Source organism: Tasmannia lanceolata, unplaced genomic scaffold, assembly GCF_043159265.1.
Source record: "Tasmannia lanceolata isolate RefF3 unplaced genomic scaffold, GAP_Taslan_0.1 ptg000008l, whole genome shotgun sequence".
NCBI lineage: Eukaryota > Viridiplantae > Streptophyta > Magnoliopsida > Canellales > Winteraceae > Tasmannia > Tasmannia lanceolata.
The window spans coordinates 36,675,499-36,690,182 of record NW_027518685.1 but is presented as its reverse complement, the minus strand read 5'-3'; positions in this window follow the sequence as shown (position 1 = coordinate 36,690,182).

Here is a 14,684-nt window from a genome sequence, read left to right as displayed (position 1 = left end):
AAACATGTAGCTCAAGTGCTCTTTTAGGGCTCAAATTGATGAGTTCATTTTCTGAAAGTCTTCTCTAAAATTTTCATCAGTTCAACTGGATGTCTGATGTTTCACTCTCTTGAATTTTGCTTTACGACTGATATCTAAAGCCGATGGAGTCTTGCTTTGCACAGGGCGTTCACCCACTTTATCCTTATAGGATCAAGCAAGGCTACCTCGAACCCCTATAAACAAGTTTATCAATTCCTCGCGCTCCTCAGGAGATAAAGTTCCAATCCATCTTTCCCGAGTTTCGGATTTCAATACCACTATCAACAGCTTTGATTTCTTCTTTGAGTGGCTATGCTCGACGCTCTTCCTCTCCTTTGATCATGTTTCAGATCTCGAGGGGAATTTCGTCTGCATCCTCATCCGAGGAGGTGTCTTTAGTTATTTAAACATTTAGATCTAAAAGTGAATCATAAGAATACTGATAACATTGAAACCAAACTTTATTGAATTGAAAACTTTCAAGTACATCAATAGTTCACAACATGCCTCAGTGGGCTCTACATCAGACTTGAGAGAAAGCAAAATACTGACTCTAAATGAGAAAGACTGACAGACATGACACACACATTTTTTTTCTCGACATTGACACTATGACTCACCAACTTTCAACACAAGAGTTGGTATACACTTTATAGAAGTCAAATCTTAAAACATGACATTTGGAGCACCTCACTTGAAACATGACACTTGGACATGGACAAGGACTCGGTACTGAAGTTCACAAATAGCACGCCTTCCTCCATGATGTTGTCGGCTAGTGGTTTCGGTCCTGGTATAAGAATCTCGGAAGAGGTAGTCCCATGTAGTTCTGTCTACTTGGCCCAAACTGTCCTTGAAAATCTACCGATGGCATCATGCTCTCTGCCCTGATATTCTTCGGAGGCTCAAATTCTGACATTTTTCCTTTTCCTTTCGATTCATTTCCTTGCTCTGAGGTGGCATAAGCAAAGGTGGTGGAACCTTTGAAGGGTTGAATGGGTCTAACCGGTGCATAATTCACGAAAGCATAGAGTCTAGGAAGAAGGGAAGAGTCTCCATCTATCTCGTCCTGAATTTTGTGTTTCAATACCAGGCACTTTTCTGTTGTATGACCAATACCTCCGTGGTACTCGCAATACTGATCTCTTCTCCAGTGTTTGGGGAATGGGTTAGGAAGAAGCTTCGGATCTAAAAGTGTCAAACGACCTTCACTGACCCATTTCTTCATGATAACTTCCTGAGAACATGGCAGCTGAGCGTATTCCCTCCTCAGTTTCTGACCCATCCTTTCTTCCACTTCTGTTGGCTTCTTAAAGGGTTGACGATAGGGTCCAACATTCTTAACTTCACTGGGAACAATGACAGGCTTTGTCCCACTATGCAAATCAACATATCTGTCAAGAATTAAACTCTGAACTGATGCTTCTTCTGTCATAGTGCTCATATCGGCAAACTACTTAGGAGCTGAATCACATCTGGTGGACAGATATCGTATCTGGGTTTTCATCTCTCTCACTTCTTCAGTTAACATGGCCATCTGACTAAAGAGTTTAACCATCCAGTTTTCCATTCTGATAAGGGCCGACCTTTCAAATGATTCCTCCATTGGTCGAGAGTTTGATGGAATAGGTGGCGTTTCTGAGATAGGACGAATAAGGGATGCAGGATCCAATAATGGTTCATCCGTAGAGATAGCTCCTACCATCGGTAAAGGGCCAACTGATCTTTGCACTGGTTTTCTGGTAGCACCGGGTTCTCCAACAACTACCTTACCAATCTTGATAAGTTTCAGGATCTTATGTTTCAAGGCTTGGCAACTGTTGGATGAATGTCCATGAACTCGATGATATTCACAGAAGTCTTGTTCAAAAAAGTTGTTAGGAAGAGGATTTGGAGGAGGAAAAGGTTCAGGAAGTTCAAGTTTACCCACTTCGACCAATTCTCTCAAAGCTTTTTCAAGATTCTTCGGCAATGGAGGAATCTCTTTATTTGGTTTCTGAATAGGCTTGTTTCCTTTCTGAGCCACCTTCTTGAAAGGTTGACGAGAGGTCTCCACATTGCTGACCTCTTTAGTTGCTACCATAGTCCTCTTTCCGTCTCTAACATCAGTTGAGGTTCTTGTCTTTAGGCCTTTAGCCAGTGCATCCTCTACTTGGGTTCCCGTCTTGATGAGGTGATTGAAGTCGAGAAAGTATTGGATAGCCATATGATGGTAGTATTGTGGAGATAGATTCTTAACCACAATCTTGATCTGATCTTCATCGGACAATCTGTGGGTCATCTGAGCAGCTTTTCTCCTCCATCTTCGGATGAAGGAAGTGAAAGTTTCATTATGTCCCTGTTTCAATGCTTTGAGATCTCGCTTGGTTACGTCGATCCCCTCCTCCATGGAGAACTGTTCCACAAATTTGTTTGCAATATCTTCTAAGGTTCTGATCTCTTCAGACTTTAAGCTCAAAAACCATTTCTTAGCAGTTCCGACCAGAGACCTAGGGAATAGGAGAGCAATCTGCTCTGGAGACAGGCCATGCTGTCGCAGAATAGGAATGACGGACTTTAAATGGCTTGTGGGGCATCCCGTCCCATCATACTTATCAAGATCAGGTACTATGAACTTAGGAGGAAGAACAACACATGGGGCTATCATGAAATCGTCCATGTTCAGCTTTTTAGGGCCTTGGAACTTCATGCTTTCCATTTCTCGGGTGAGCATATCCAACCTGTCAACTATCCCTTTACTCTTGTCTGGTCTATCAAGATGGGGAAGATAGTTTTCTTCTGCGTACTGCTCTTCATCAAAGTCATCCTCAACTGGGAATACAACAGGCTTAGCTGCCACCGGGGGTGGAGGAGGTATAAACGGAATTTGCTGAGGTGCAAGTCCTTCAGAAGCAGAACCTCTATCACTTTTCAGACGGACTATCTCCTCACTCATATTATTCATCTGTTGAAGCATAGTCTTCATCAATTCATTCATTTCAGCCAGAGTATTTTCGGATTCAGCCATAGGTTCTAGTGTGGGTTGAATAGAAATAGGTACTGCAAATGAGTGAAGTCAACAAGGTCAGACTCCCGCCATGGAATTGACAAACACTATAGTTCAATATAGGGTAATCAAATGAAAATCTCATATGCAAGTTGAAACAAGAGATGATGCGAATATATCTTTCCCATGGATAAAATCCGGCAGCATAACATCTATGCAAGGAGATGTGGTAAGATAAGCACATAGAGTTTGTCAGCAAGTCTAAAGGATAATGACCAAAACCAAGGTATTTAAAAAAAATTCGGCAACATAACAGCTATATAGAGAGGGTCTAAAGCTGCTAATCACAAAGGGTATGCCAAATGGGTTAAGATAAAGTAAGGCTCTCAGCAAGAACATACACTCGAATGAATGTCAGTAAGACAAACTCTCAATCAAACAAGTGGAACATAATCAGATCAGAATCAATAATAGGAGGAAGGATACGATAGGTAACACTGAATTTTTCATCCATGATCAGAAATGATCAGTAGATCAGAAAGAAGACCACGGCCACAAAATGATAGAAGTAGGTCATAGACCGGGTCCAAATCTTGAAGATGGATTGATAGAATTAGATAAGGAAACCTCACTGAATAAGAAGGCCCTAATCTAATAATCAATATAAATAGGTATATATACATATATACACCCTAACCAGGGGCACCAGTCCTAATTCTAATCTAGTGGAGTCGAGAGAGTCTCGACTCAATGACAGACATGTGAGTATACTAGGACTGCGTCTGTAGCCATATAAAGTAAGCTACCCTAGTCTAAAAATAGGATACGGCTTCTAAATCTAGGCTCCAACATGTATAAGCAACACATGTTCGTCCTTATATGAATGCAATATATATATAATCACATGCAGATCCTAATTGGGTTTTACTAAATCAACAAGTATATCCAAGTACATAATATATGTAAAAATGAAAGTAGAGCTCCAGACTCAATATATCGGGTACTATGCTTATGATCCATACTTAAAATGTATAACACAAGTACGCCTAGTGTTATACATAGTATGCTTCATTGCTCATCGGCTGCTGTAAACACAAGTACGCCTAGTGTTTACGGCTGCAGCACCGGCGCATAGCTTGGTAATAAATACAACAGCACCATCTGGATAGTGATATCCCCTGAGGCACGCATTATATCTATCCCGTGGAGCTAATAATAATAAAAATCAATAAAAACAAAATAAAAACAAAATGATGTATGCTGTGCACTGTGTGAATCCCTTGTTTTAAACACCTACTGGTGCCCCTGGATCCTAAGCGATTAAATTCCCATTTATAATAATTTTAGCCCAAAATTCTTCAAAATTAATAACAAATGGCATTTTAACAGAGTTAGGCAATATCTCGAAAGAATTCCCCAGCAGAGTCGCCAGCCTGTAGACCCCAATCCGAGAGAGGCGGCGGTGAGGGAACGAGCCCCACACTAACAGTCAGTCTCAGGATCATCCACGTGAATGGAGAGCTCTACCAAGGAACTCTCGAAAGAAATGCCCCTCACAGCATGAGTGGCGATACAAAGGGAGATACCTCTCGATTCGGGGACTAATCCAGATTCGAGGCGTACCTTAAACAAAGAAGAGTCGCCATCCAAGGAAGTGGGCCAAGGATCCCATACTATGCTCTGTTGCAACGGATAACCAGAGATATAAAAGAGAGTTCGTGCCTGGTTACAAATTTGGAAGGTCTAAAGAGCACCTCATCCGCCCAAGTGTAAACACCTGGTCTCTTATGCCATTTATTTAATGATTTTGAAGAGTTTTGGGCAAAAGTCATATGAAATAGGAACGAATATCTCCAAGAACACGTCTATCTGATCATGCATGTCTCGGAGATGAAAAATAAGCACATATAAAAAGAAATGAAAGAAGTCTCGCCTAAGAATAACTAGGTTATGAGTGCCATACCTAATTGGTGTCTGAGTTCTGGTGTGCAAACACATGCATGCTACAGCTAAAGGTATAGGATCTGTACATGAAAGTAAGAAAACACAGCAAAACACACAACACAATTCAATTCTATACATGACTGGACAAAATGAGTCCTAACTCTAATGCGACCTGACTCGGACCAAGATGGCTGTCCATCCCAGCTGCTCTACGTATCCCGGCCTCGGGAAGAATCGGAGTCAACGTAGTTCGATGCCCTATTCTAAACTACTATGCCTAACCATCTAGAACCGCTATCCTAGACTCAATTCCACTAAACTTGGCTGATTTTTAAAGCTCTTTTGTACAATTGCTTAAGTTCATGTGAGTTGTAATTTTTAGGACTCTATATGCCCTAACTAATGCAAGTTGGTTAGCCTTAAGCTAATGCAGGTGGGCCCTACATCCTACGTGTATCTAGGCTATGCAACCTAAGGAAAACCATGGGTTGGTTATATGCTTCCTAGTCTAGCCATCGGTTTGACTAAGTGTCTAACCGATCAACCTGAGGCCTCCTAACTCTAGGGACACTCACACGACAGGACACACCATATCAATACAAATCAGGACAGACTCCTAACTCTAAGACATCCCAAATAGCTAGGACAGACTCCTAACTCTAGAGGAAGATCTTTTTGAAAAGGGTTTGAATATTTTTGTATTTATTTTTAAAGGTTTGGCTGGACTTGGGATGTGAATCCCAAGCTGCACTACGTACCCTGTTGAAAGGGATCAAGCCAACGTAGTTCGGAACAGAATTCCTAACTACTCTCCTAATGACTCAAGATTTTTGAGATTTTTGGTTTTTCAGATGTTTTTGATGTTTTTGACACGAGAGGACTGAATCCTATCATCATAAGGGGAGGACAGACTCCTGATATCCCGCAAAGGTTGGACAGCATCCTATGCTTTGCGGGGGAAAAAGACAGAAACACGACTCTGCAAGGGTTGGACAGCATCCTATACCTTGCAAGAGCGGATAGAAGAACATGATCTGATGAAAGGTTGGATAAAATCCTAACCCCTATGATGATAGAATTTGATTCCTGAACAAGAGGACTGACTCTCTAGACTAAGGACGGATTCCTATGCTAGTGGACTATCAAACTTAGATAAAGCTCACAAGTAATAAGGAAAAAGAGACTGTGAATATTTGGTAAAGGTAAAACACCCAGCCGGGCCGGACAGCTACCTAGCCCTAGGGTGCAACAAATGTACAACCCAATACCCATAAGGGTAGGGGTATGTTGCCAAGCCGAGTAAGGTGTTCTCCCAAAACTAAACGAAGCACAAATGGGAGGTTTAGCAAGAGAATGAGACTGGATAAGTCTCCTAGGATACAGAGGTAGGATAGAGAAAATTGCTAGCAAGACTGGGCAAGTCTCCTAGGATGGGCTTGGGCTATCACCTTCATCGCCCTTGCAATGAGAGGGGATTCTAGTATCTAAAGAAATTTAACAGAAATCTATAAGACTGTGTTAGTCTATCAAAGAGAGAAGAAAAGGCTACCAGATAATCGCAAATTCCATTCTATTCTTATAAAAATAAATCAAGTGCTAAGCAAAGAAGAATTTTCAATAAAAAAAATACACAATCTATAGCAATCATAAAATGATAAACAACATTAATTAGTCCAGACCAGCCGCTGGATAGCCTAATAAAGTAAAAGAAAACAATATCAAACACTTCTATGCCCAACCACAAACACCACCCCAATAATGAAATCAGATGATGCTAAAGTAATCATCTGATATCAAATACACATGATAATATTTATATATCCCGCCTAGGGTTTTAGAGTTGAAGCTAGATTTTTAAAGAAATGCTAGGGTTCAAGGAGAGAACAAAGAAAATTTTGCAAAGAATGAAGAAGAAAATGATGAACCCGTAGGATAGAGGTTAGGCAAAGATCAAATTAGGCGACCGGAGATGTAGCCGGAGCTTCGGTGATATGACCGGGGAAGATGATCGGCTAAACAAGGTTAGGGTTTGGAATTAAGAAAAACCGAAATTATGTAGATCTAAAGCTTTAAAATTGAAAATCTATAACAATAGAAGAAGAATCACAAGAAATGAAGCAGAGATGAAGGAAGAATAACTGGCGATCTTGCCGGAATCTCACCGGAATGTGATCGGAGATGAGAAGGGAGAAGAGATTAGAGCTTCATTGGACGGATTTTTTTTTTGTTTAAGAAGGGCTCATCAACAAAAATCATAGATCAGGAAGTTATAGATCCAGCAGTAGAGAATCGAGCTTGCCGGAGCTTCGGCAATCCCACCGGAAAAGGTTGATCGGAGAGGATGACCGGAGCTTTCTCTCTCTCTCTCTGCTGCTCCTTGTAGATCTGATTTCTAAGAAAGAGAAAAGAGCTTGAGCTTTGACTAAGGTTGGCCGGAGCTAGAGTTTTGCCGGAAAATGGCAATCGGATCTGCCCGGAGAAAATGGAGAAGAAGGATTTGGGGATTTTCTTTCCTTCTCTCTGATTTTTCCTTTTTTTAAAAAAAAAACGAGCTTGAATTTCACATTTATAAACATTTTAAAAAAAATGATAGTGGCACTCCAGATTGATTGGGCGCGCGGCAAATGGATAAAGCGCGCCCGCAATTCTTGTTTTATTCGGCCATAGTTCGGCCACATCCAGGATAATCCACCCCCCTTTTGTGAACTTGCACCACGACATTGCTTGACTCGTTCACTAGGTAAACGCGCTCGGATTTCGACAAAATTTTGCAGGGACCTTGGTGTGACCCTAAGCTAGTCTAGGGTGAAGTTTGGGACCCTAGTTGATTGATTTGGTTGGGGTTTTACACGAACATTGAGGGTTTAGGGTATGGTCAAAATGGGGTCTCTACAGGGAGCGGCCCCCAACGACGATCCAGAAGCTCCGGAGCTATCCTCCGACTCCCGGGGCAGCTGTACATCTCGAGAGTCGCCGCCCCCACGCTTTACCAACCGCCTCCTTTTCCTTGGCGGAGCCCTCTCCACTACTTCTACTGACTCGGAAGACGGACTCCGAGAACCGGTTGCGACAGACATCGTAAAATAATCAAATGTCGGACGGAATAAAAAGCACAGAACTCACCAGGGCAGAAAAACGAGAAAAAACCAGAAGAAAGTTGGTGAAGAGCAACACGTAGAAAAATCGCTGCAGAAGAAAGCCCGCTTCACCCGAGCAAGACGAAGAAATAAGACAAAGAATGAAATCCCTAAAAAGAATTTAAAAAGGGCTAGGGTTTCAACACGCGTCGATTGATCTCCCTTTCCCTCTAATCCGATGGGACGCGCACACGTGGCGCCGATTGGGAAATTCGAGGGAACCGCCAAAAATCGAAGTGCCATGCCACCGACTGAAAAGACGTTGCTACCCCTACCGCTAGGTGACCTCCCTAGCAAGCCACCCCTAAAATTCGCCCCACCTAAGGGGAAGAAAGGGTCCGGATGGAAAATGCCACGGGCAGTAGGGAAAGGCTCGGGACCCATCACAAGGGCCCAACATACAATTCCACAAGATAGAAAATACCACGTACGGTCGGGAAAGGCTCGGGACCCATCACAAGGGCCCAGCATACAATTCCACAAGATGGAAAATACCACGTACGGTCGAGAAAGGCTCGGGACCCATCACAAGGGCCCGGCATGCAAATTCCACAAGATGGAAAATACCACGTACGGTCGGGAAAGGCTCGGGACCCGTCACAAGGGTCCGGCATACAATACCACCAGAAGAAAAAATACCGAGCACAGCGAAAAGGGCTCGGGTCGCATGGCAAAAGCCCGGTCTTACTTCTACCGCTCCTCTCGAAATATTTCGGCTACTATGCAAAGGGAAAGGAAGCATAAGGCACAAGTCCTAAATACAAAAAAAAGGAGAGCCATTCATAACTATTTCCTTCTGGCCCAGGGCCTACAAAAAAAGTGGGGAGGAGGGTGAAGACAAAAAAAAAGGGCATGCAGGCCCGGGCCCCCAAGACCCCCAATAAAATAAAAAATAAAAAGAAGAAGAAAGGAAAAAAGCCCCTCCAAAGTCCCCCTCAACCCACTCCCTCCCGCCTAAAGCGACTAGCCACTGAAAGAATTTTCCGCATCAGAGAGCTCCTTATCAGTATGCTCCCCCTCCGAAGAGCTCCCCCAACCTGGATCCTCAGCAAATCGGGTCTGGTCATTTAACCACCTCACCCGGCTCCTCAACAAATCATTCTCCGCGCGCAAGGCTGCTATCTCTCGATCCATGTCGATCATCCGGCTACAGACCTCCATTTCCCTACGATGAACATAAGACCAAGATCCAAGAGAAAATCTCAATTCAAATTCAATTCAAGTGAAATCTAATTATAAAAGGAGGGGAGATAAGCTTTGTATAGGCTTCACATTACATTTAAGGACTAAAATACCCCTACCAAAGGCAAAAGACAATTAAGGCCACTTAAACCTTCTAAATGATTAAGCTACCCCTAAGGATTAGAAAAATGGCCAAAATACCACTATGGCCAAGGAAACAAACTACACTGATGAGCATTAGGTCTGGATGTAGAGTTCGCTAAGGGGATGCTCCTTTTTTTTTTGAAAATTGACATTTATATATATTTTCATACTTATAATTGCATAAAAGAGGGACCAGGAGTCCCCCGTGATTACAAGCATGAAGGAATATCAGAACAAGCTCCAACGTGCAGGAAAGGGAACCTTAAGCAAAAGCAAAAAATGCTATCTACCCAACATTCTGGACAATCTTTAACACAGCTAGGCTAAGACACCTTAGCAATCTCTAGCAGAAATCTTGAGAACCTCTCCTTCAAAGAGCCAACCCGAAACAAAGCATTCTGTCCCATGAATCCTAATCTCCATCAACTTCTTCCACAAGAAGTCATACTATACCAAGGGCTCCCTTTAGCAGAAGCAAGGAAATAAGTGGCTCAAAACAAGTCGAGCATCTGCATCGTTTCATACACTCATTTTGCTCTTCAATTACCTCAAAACATGAAAGAAAATGCATCCCAAGCAGCGAAGAACAAAGTTCCTCAAGCCCACTCAGATAATCCTTTACTATTTTCCAATTAGAACTGTTGTTCAGATAGAGTTGCCGGGACCCTAACCCTAACAAAATCCCGTAATCAAGTAAAAAGAAGGCACTCAATAAACTAAGCCCCAGCAAACACCGCACAACCTGAGAGTATAATGAACAATCTAAACATCCATTCCTTCTAGATGCTAAAGAACCATCTCTAAATTCTAATAACTCCTTCACCTCTTAGAGCCTTAAAACGAGACCGAACAATTCCAAAAACAATCAAAAGACTTATCAAGATCCCATCGAAGATTCACATCAAAAGGCCAAGAACCAGGAAGCAAAAGAGGGAAACACAAAAGACTAAAACCAGAAAGATAACTATAAGAAAAATAGGAGAAGAAGAGGTTCTCTAGGGTTGGGGTCAGGGGACCCATCCTTTTTCTAGCTCTCACTTTTGACCTCATCCTTTTCCTTTTCATTTTCCTTAACCAACCGATCATCCTGCCAATTCCCAAACACGTCCACTAAAAACAAGAGGTCTACTGATTCATCCCATGAATTAGCCTCCTCTTTAGTTCGACAGATTCGCAGAGGGAACTTCCTCAGCCCCCGCTCTCCCTTTGCTAGGCTATCCACTGCAATCTCCTTTCCTCTCCTTCTTCTGCCAATGCCTCCTTGAGAAATGGTAGTTTGTATTTCAGGCCACAGGTACTCTTAATGTTCCTCGAGCCAGTTAGGAGAAAAAATTCTTCTATGTTCTTTCCAGCATCGGCTTTGAATTTCTTCTAATCCTTCTTTAGGATTTCCATTTCAAACTCCCTTGGAGTTTGTGGCCCTTCATAAGGTCGTCTCTCTTTGACTTTAGGGGAATTTTTAGGCTCATCTGCAGGCTCAACCCACTCAATCTTCCTCTTATCTTTTCTGTCATCTTCATTATCTTTCCCTGATGAGTTAGGGTTTTCCATGAGAGCAAATAAAGGAAATTTTTTCTTCATTTTGTTTCCTGCTTTCTGGCCACCCAAGAGCTCCCTTTTAAAGAATGAGAGACCTCCTTTAATGGCCCAAAGTGTCGAAGGCTTGAGGCAATGATTATATTTTTGGGAATGAATGCCACCTTTCGAGGCAGAGAGTTCTCCTTTACGGCAACTATTAAGCTTCCTCAGGCAGGAGACACGTTTTCCATGGTTTTGACGCGTATCCTTCCGGACTCTATTAATATTCTTTATTATCTTTCTGGGGCTCTCCGTAGTTTTCCTTGAGCCCATCAACGGTCTTAGTTGCGTATTCTTTTCTTTCCTTGATACGATATCGGTAGTCATTGATTGTAAGACATTTATTCCAGGTGTTAGTACACTCTGAAAACCCATTCACTTAGATTTACCTGATTTTCCTTTTTGATTTGACGTACTAGCCCCTGTTGTCTGTGGTTCGATCCTTGGCAACCCACTTGGTTCAAATTCCAACAATTGCACCAACGGCTCTTTTTCCTCCCTTCCTCCTTTTTCTGGAAAAACTTTTCCTTTTCTCTCGCGGAATGGTTTTATCTTTGGTGGTTGCCTACTTGAACTGAGCTTATCTTCCTCTACCTTTTAAACACTAGAATTGTCTTCTGAGATTGCTGAGTACTGGTTATCGTTGATCATCGTTCCTTCTTCTACCTCCTCGGTGCATACTAGAAAGCGTTTTGAACCTATCTTTAGGCGGATGAAGGGAATCTGATACTTCCATTCCGAGGATAATACTTTTGCAGAAGCATAATTCATGCAATGGTCGTGGATGCCTGTCAATTGAACTTCAATAACCTGTCCAAATTGTTTCCCCAGAGCCTCAACCGTTGATAGGGTCCAAGCATGTAACGGAATATCATAGAATCTAATCCATCTCGTCTTCAATGTCGAGGTAAGCATTGAGTTCCAGGGTCTCAACGAGGAGGAGTCTCCGAGGGCGCTATTCCCTCTATCAAGAATCCGATTAGCATGGAGTTCCGACTCAAAGCTGAAAAGGACCAACGATGGGCCAATGTGGAAAGGTTTTGATAGGTGGGGCATACTACAAAGTCTTTTGGCATTTAACCATACCTCTTCCAAGCTCCATTTGTTATTAGACAATGATCCCACCAAGTAACTTCTGAGAACTGAGATTCGTTCTTCAATCTGTTCATTTGGAATTATGATTTCCGGAGGGTCTTTACAGAGATCAACCAACTAGGTGAAATCACGCAGCCCTCCAATTCCTTCCTCTAGTCATTTCCTTCCGCCTTTTCAAACATCTCCTGCATAGGCTGCGAGATCCAAAGTTTCTATACTCAGAACCAGGGCATTTCCGATCCAACTGGTGTGAGAAGCGAAACTCCCCCCGTGGTCCAAAGCCTTTTCTGACATATTCTGCATGACGCTGGTAGTGGGGAAATGTATCAAAGGAATTTTTGGTTGATAAACGAGATACCCGCCCTAAACGATGAACGAGATACTAGCTAAGGGGATGCTCCTGCATCACTAGCTTAAAGTAAGCATCCTATCATGATTGGTTTGTTTATGGAATGCTTAATTTGTCAGGGATTGGATGATTAAACCAATAACATCCTAAAGGTTTTTCGAGAATCATTTGTGAACCAGTGAGTTTGCCCCAATTTGGCATCTGAGCCCATCGCTCAAATTCCTAGTCGCTTCCAATCTCATACCTACGGAACTGGATCCTCACACTTGGTGTTAGGTAAAAGGGATTAATCCTGCACCTGTAGGTAGTGGTCTCAAGCATGTGTTGCACCCAGTGCACACGCCATGGTGTAAATCTAGAAAGCAAATAACAATCCGTAACTAGATATATCATCATGTGGTTACACCATGCATGATCAGTCCTCAACGACTGCAAGGCCCATATGACTCATCCTGGGAATACCTCATCATGGCTCTGTAACAGGTCAACTAACCTGATCTCCTGAGGAATCAGGATGGCCAATCACCTCCTCGCACATCCCAGATGTCAGAGTGATTGGCCTCATCCCGTACATCCCAGATGTCGGGGTCAGTGTATGCCGTGTGAGTAGTAGTCCGTACCTGTTGACGGTCATTAATCAATCTCATCAATTAATTAAATCCATCTAGTTAATTAATATGCATTCACATAAGCAAGAGCATAAATGCAAAAACAAGGCTATCTCAAATAGCGAATAATAACCATCACATGTGCTAAATATGGGCATCCACATAAGATAAATATAAATGAAATAAAAATGCTGAAAGGCCACAAAAACTCCTATAGTTTGTGCATAAATGGATTATATCTTTTGAAAATATTTTTAAAATTGGAAATCAACTAGAATTTTATGCTTGGATTGATTAATCTTTGAATAATAACATTAGATTGAATCGTAAAGAATGTCTTTATAATTGATTATGTGCTTAAATTGAAAATCTTTTGGATCTTAGAATATTAAAGAGTTTGTGTTTGTGCTTCAATGGATTATCCTTTTGTTAATTTGTTTGTGCTTAAAATGATCATACTTGTAGAAATGAGTAAAATGAGACACATTGTTCTTAAAAGTAATTAATTTTTACGTGTCAACAAGTTTGTGCTAAATTGGTTAAATTCTTGAAGTTAAGATTAAAATGAATTGAGATACAGTATGCTAAATTGTCAAATACTGAGTTGAAATAAGAATGTGCCAATTTTACAAATTTCTTAAAACTGAAAATCACTTCAAGAAAAAATTCAATTTCACAGAAAATCACCTTTAACAAATAAGAGAACTTGATGATTTAAAATGGAACTCTTCAAGTGTATAGATCATGAATTCTTGAAGAAGGAAAATAAAAAAAAATGGATACGAAAGATTAAGTAAAATAATTGGAAACTAAACCTTAGACATCATCCATAACAGTTCCAAGTGAAAAAATTTCCATGATCATCCTTTGCACTTAGAAATCTCACAAACCCATACATAGATTGTGAACTTCATATCAAATGCAATATGAATTCAATTGGAACAAAGATGGGTTAAACAAGATCTCACAGTCAAAATGAATTTCCAAACCTATGGTTAATATCATATGAAATTCATAAGTTAATTATAACGAATGAATTGATTAGCCCAATGTTTAACTAATTAATGATCAATTATATAAATCCTTGGCTTTTCAAAAAGTTCCCTCTAATTTTAGAAGTCTTGCATCTATAAAGGAAATTGGACTAGTGATTTTATACATGTTCATATTGATTTTATACATGCTCATATCCTAAGCCTTAATATAATTATTCTTTTGTGACATGAAGATTTTAATGCATCTAACTTGTAAATCAATTACCTTAATGAATACATAGGATTCAAATATTGAAAACAAAAGGAAAATGGAATCTTAATTAACAAATCCTAAGTAATATATATAAAGGGAAATTTAAACTTGAAGTAATTCAAAAATCCTTCTAGCATCAAAACTTAAAGAAAAGGGAAAATATTAATTGTGATAATCAGTAAACCCTCTCATAAATGGTATTGTGAGCTAAGTTGATATATAACATGCCTAATCATATAAGTGATCTATCTATCTAACACTCAAACATAATTGAATTAGATCCCTACATATCTTGAAAGTTTGAGTATCTTCAATTTGAAACATGAACAATCTAAAAATGCTCAAGCTTAAAATTATCATATCTCATGAGACTGGTCGATAAAATTAGAAAA